The following is a 6,081-nucleotide window of genomic DNA, read 5'->3' as shown; positions in this document are numbered from 1 at the left end:
TCCGGCCGTCGGCGCCCGGCTGCCCGCAGCCCGACCCGGCAGGGCCTGTGGGAGCCGGTGGGGAGGGGGGATGGGCCGGACCGGGCCGGGGAGGGAGGGGGAGGGAGGGAGAGAAGGAGGGAGCGCGGGAGGGGGCGGGTCGATAGAGAGGCGGGGCTTAGCCACGTGACCAAACGTCCCTGGGAGCGCTGGGCGTAAAGCGCGCCCCCTCCTTAGGGGCGAAAGCGCCAGAACTCGGATCCGAAGGGTCTGGGTGTCCTACTTCCTCTTAAAGCCTGGCACAACTCTGTAGGATTCCCTTTGCATGTATCCTGGGACTAGTTCCCTCTTTAAGTTTCATTTCACCCATTTGAAATATGGGGATAACAGTGTGTTTGTACACTAATTGAAAAAGACACCTGACCCCCGTGTTTACTGCTGCTTTATTTACAGTAGGAAAGACATGGAAAAAACCCAAATGCCCAAAAGTAGATGACTGGATTTAAAAGATGTGGTACATCTACACAATAGAATATTACTCCTCAGTCAAAAAGATAAACACATGCCTTTTGCAGCAACATGGATGGAGCTGGAAGGGATCATGCGTGGTGAAATAAGCCAGGAAGAAAAGGAAAAATACCAGATGGTTTCACTCATAGCAGAAGTATAAAGGACCAGGGGAGAAAGTAATAGTAATAATGAACTCCTATATACATTTCACAGGGATGGAGTGATCAAAAATGGGATCTAAAATGGGGTGGAGGATGAAAGTGCACTGGACTATGGTGATGGCACACGGGTGATTTGGTGATGGGAGGTCCACGGGGATTACAACTTAAGTGGAAAAAGGCACAAAAATGATGTAAAATAAACTATTATATTATTTTTAGAAAATAGTATTGTTTGCAAAGAGAATGAAGGAAGGCATGGATAGCACTTAGTACAGTGCTGACAGTGTCTCTGATTTTAATGGAGGTGAAGATAACAGCCTTTTAAATTTGTCTATAAGTCCTTGTCTGCTCCCTCCCATCACCATTATTACCACAGCAAGTTGGGTAATAATTCTTGAGAGTGAACAGGCCCTATAGCCCTTCCCTCTCCTCAGTTCTATAGAGGCCACGCTCCTTAGCTCTGGGCTTGATGTGTAACATATATGGCCTGGATTCAGCTCCACCTTTCACTCTATGATTTTTTTTTTTTTTTTTGCTTCTGAATTTTAGGTTTCTCATTTGCAAATGTTACTTAAGGGACTGTTTAAGAGCATCACAGAAGATAGAAGATTGGTAGGTAGATTGTAAATGTCATAACTTGGGCATCATACCTTTAAGTATGATTTTGGAGTACTTTAATTTCACAAATATCTATGGACTATCAATGGAACACACAGTTTACCTAGACTAGTGCTGAAGACATCCATGACTTTTCCACATCCTCTCTGGTTCCCATTCAATCTATTCACTCTGCTATCAGACTAATTTTTAAAAAAGATTTATTTATTTATGCACACAGGACTGGGGTACAGGCCAGAAGTGCAGGGGCAGTGAGAGGATTCACTAGAGATAAGAGTGGGGAGCAGAACAGGCAGATTGACAAAGTACACTGCTGAGAGGAGCAGCGGGTGAAACAGGAGAGGTCTGCTGTGCCATGTGGGTCAGCTCCCTAGCTGGGAATTGAACTCCCACTGAAGGCTGCTGCTAGCTTCTGTAGTACTGTGCTTTAACCCCTTGCATCTTAAGGGAAGGCCCCAGACTAATGTTTCTAAGTCATAAATCTGATCATGTCCCTCCCCTGTTAAAAATTATTTGATCTTGAGATAAGTGCTAAATAAGTGACTGTTCCCTTCTACATTGCAAGACTTAATCTCAGGGCCTCCTTCCTCTAGGCTGTAGCTACAATGACCTTCTTAACATTGTACTTCCTCCGTTGTAAGGATTCTTGGACATGCTTGTCCCACCAGTTGAAATGCTAAAATGCTGTCCTCCCTTAGATTACTTATTACACTTTATATCCCAGTTTAAACATTGTTACCCCAAAGACATCTTTCCTGACCACTTTGGAGACAGGTCTGCCCCCTCCCTCCCCCACCTGCTGAGAGAGCTCTGCTATGACTTGTGGATTAGCTCCCTGGTTAGTCCTGGAATCTAACTTGTACTGAAGGGGCTGGAGACAGCTCAATAGAGCTGTCTTTAACCCCTACACCACCACAGAGACCTAAGTAAACAATTTAAAGATCGAATGAAAAACCCTGGCTAATTCGTCCTGCAGAAACAAGAGTCCTGTTAGAAGTCAGTATAAAGACTGAGAGGATAATCACACACCTGCAAGTCTTATTAAAACTTCTAGACCTGGCCCTCCCTGGTGGCGCAGTGGGTTAAAGCATTGCACTAAGAAACTAAAGCCACTTCAGCATGAGTTCGATCCCCGCCTGCCCCGCAGAGATGACCACAAGGCGCAGCAGACCTCTCCTGACCTGCCCGCTGCTCCCCTCAGCAATGTACTTCATCGATCTGCCTGTTCTGCTCCCCACTCTGTCTCTGGTGAAGCCTCTCACCATCCCTGCACCTCTGGCCTGTACCCCAGTTCTGTATGAACAAATAAATAAATCTTTAAAAAAAACAAAACTTGTAGACCTAAGAAAGCTGTGAAAGAGTCTAGAAACTCAACAACAAAAATGCTATTTAAAATTGGGCAAAGGGCAAATGGGCCTTCCTGGTGGCTCAAGGGGTTAAGTCTCAGCACTATGAAGCTATCAGCAACCACTGAAGCTCCAGTTTGATCCCCAGCCAGAGAGCTAACCCACATGGTGCAGGAGACCTTTCCTGGCCCCCCTCCCCTGAGCAGTGTATTTCAGTCAATCTGCCAGTTCTGCTCTCTACTTTGTCTCTAGTGAATCTTCTCACCCCACACACCTCTGTCCTATACTCCAGCTCTTGTATATATAAATAAATAAGTCTTTTAAAAAATAAAATTGGGCAAATGACTTGAATAGACATTTCTCCAAAGAAGACAAAACAAGTTGCCTGTAAACACATACAAATATACTCAACATCACTGTTCATTAAGGTAATGCAAATCAAAACCACTGCACATCCACAGGAGGGATAGTAATGTAAAGGCCAACCAAAACTCAATTTAAATGAGGATATAGAGGAATTAGAAACCTTAACCATTGTCAATGGAGATATAAATGGTGCAGCAACAATGGAAAATATTTTGATGGTTCCTCAAAAAGTTACACATAATATTACATCTGATCCAGCAATTCAACTTCTGGATATGCACCCCCAAAATTATAAGCAGGGACATGAACAGATATTCACACAGCCATGCTCATAGCAGCATTATTCACCAAAAGGCAGATGCAACCCAAGTATTATTTGCATATTTGCGGAATATTACTCAGTCTTTTATTTTTAAAGATTTATCTACTTATGCACACAAGAACTGGGGGCTGCAGATAGCTTCATAGAGTTGTGCTTTAACTCCTTGTGCCAGGTGGGAGCCACTGCAGCACCAGTTGGATCCCCTGCCAGGAACTGACCCACAAGGTGAAGCAGACCTCTCCTGACCCTCCTCAGCAGTGTATTTCAGTCCATCTGCCTGTTCTGCTTCCTGCTCTGTCCCTGGTGAACCCTCTCACCCTCCCCGTCAGCACCTCTGGCCTGTGCCCCAGTTCTGTATGTATAAATCTTTTTTTAAAAAAAGAAATTTAATTTTAACACATGCTACAGTACCAATGAAACTTGATACATTATGCTAAGTGCAGTAAGCCAGGCACTAGAGGACAGATATTTTATGATTCCTCTTATATGAGCTTTCTAGAGCAATTAAAAAAATTATTTATTTATGCATACAGAACTGGGGTACAGGCCAAAGGTGCAGGGTGGTGAGAGGATTCACCAGAGACAGAGTGTGGAGCAGAGCAGGCAGACTGAGGAAGTACACTGCTGAGGGGAGCAGCGAGCATGTTTGGAGAGGTCTGCCTTGCCATGTGGGTCACTTCTGGGACTGGAGATTGAACTGAAGTGACTGGCTGGCTCGAAGTGCTGCACTTTAACCCCTTGATCCACCAGGGAGATACTTCTAGAGCAATTTTTAAAAATTAATTTTCTGGTACATATTTACTGAGGTAACATTTGTTTATAACACTGTATGTAATTTAGGGTTTCAACAACTATTCAGCTGTATGTTACTGCACATACCACCAAAGCACCCTATAATTTTTCACCACAAACTATCAAGTTTCCTTCCATGTTTGCTCCCTATCTCCTTTCCCTTCTATTACCTTCAATTCTGCAGTCTTATTTCCAGAGTTTGCTTTGGTTTAGTTTTGTCTGTTCTTTTGTTTTGTTTCTTTATATTCCAATTATGCATGAAATCATCTGGGATTTGTCTTTTTCCTTCTGACTTATTTCACTCAGCTTGATCCCCTCCAGTTCCATCCATAAGTTCATCTGAGTAGTGTTCCATTGTGCATATAGGCCATATCTTCTTTATCCACTCAGCTGTAGTTGGACACTTAGGCTGTTTCCATGATTTGGCTATTGTAAACAATGCTGCGAGAGTAGTCAAATTCTTAGGAGACATAAATAGAATAGGGATTGCCAAGACAAACAGGAGGGAGGAATGGAAACTTGCTGTTTAATTGGTACATTTTCAAATGTGGTCAATGAAAAAGTTCTGGAGCCTGTGGTTATAGTTTCACAACAATGTGAATATACTTAATACCAAAGAATTATATGCTTAAAAATGGGAAAATATATGTCACATGTATTTTAGCACCAGAACCTAAGCCCTATCCTTAATTTTTTCACCTTATTATCCGTGTTCTTAAACCTACAGTCATGGGCTTTCCCAGGATTAACAAGCATGCAGGCAACTAGGAGACACAGGTCCATTTGGGCAACTACACATCTGTAGGTGAAAATCACAGCTTCACAGGTAACACCTATTTATTATCCACAGGAAGGCTGCAAAGGAATGGAAACAGAACATGAACTGGCATAAAGTATAACATAGCAATTAAAGGTTGAGTTTCGAAGCTGAAATATCCAAGCTTTGATGTAGCTCTGTGATTTACTAACTTTGTGACTGGGTAAATCCAACCACTTTGTTATACGGATGAGGAAACTGAAACTTTGAAAAAAGAAGACAAGTGATTTGAACATGGTCCTAAGTATTCTCTTTTGTTTGTCTGTTAAATCTTTATGTAGTTTTTGTCTTGTGTCCCCTAGTAGACTGGAAGGTCCCCAAAGAATCTCCTTTGGTGATATCACCACTTATAACGTGACTTACCTATTTTTGTGCTTTAGTTTCTTCATCTGTAAATTGCAGATAAAAGGGCACCTTACAGATAATTCAAGGATTAAAAGAACCAGTAGATACAGCATGGTTAGATGCTAGTACTTCTGATGACCTCAACAAACAACAGACTTAACTTTTAAGAGGCCTCTGAAGAAATCATCAGGCTGTTTTACAGACTGTTTTGAACAAGAAAAGCAGTCTAAAACATCTAGGATTGTTCTGAACTTGAGTAAAGAAAAACAATTTTTCTCTGATATGACCAATTTCATTAACATTTTATTGAACTTTCGCTTTCATGTTTGTTCAAATGGATTTACAGTGATAAGATTGACAGTGAATAATTAATCATGCCTTTGAGAACAACATCAAACAGGAAAATAGAAGAAATTTTAAAAGGGGTGGGGCCTCCCTGGTGGTGCAGGGGTTAAAGTTTCAGTGCTATCAAGCTACTACAGCCTTTGCAGCATGAGTTTGACCCCCCGCCAGGGAGCTAACCCACAAGGAGAGCAGCAAGCAAGCGGCAGACTTCTCCTGTCTCACTGGCTGCTCCCCTCAGCAGTGTACTTCATTAGATCTGCCTGTTCTGCTCCAGACTCTGTCTCTGGTGAATCCTCTCACTTTCATCCCAACCACACCCCCACCCCCTCCCACCAGTTCTTGTATGCATAAATAAACAAATCTGTAAAATTAAAATAAAAAATAGAACCACATAGAAAACATCAACATTCTACTATCTATAGGGTTCATTATAATAGTGGCAAATGAAAAGTTTACCACGTTTAGTCCGGCAAGTGTCTT

The sequence above is a fragment of the Condylura cristata genome, unplaced genomic scaffold (genome assembly GCF_000260355.1).
Source record: "Condylura cristata isolate star-nosed mole 26May11 unplaced genomic scaffold, ConCri1.0 scaffold00022, whole genome shotgun sequence".
NCBI classification, from domain to species: domain Eukaryota; kingdom Metazoa; phylum Chordata; class Mammalia; order Eulipotyphla; family Talpidae; genus Condylura; species Condylura cristata.
The sequence above is the reverse complement of the archived record's forward strand: the minus strand, read 5'-3'. Positions refer to the sequence as shown.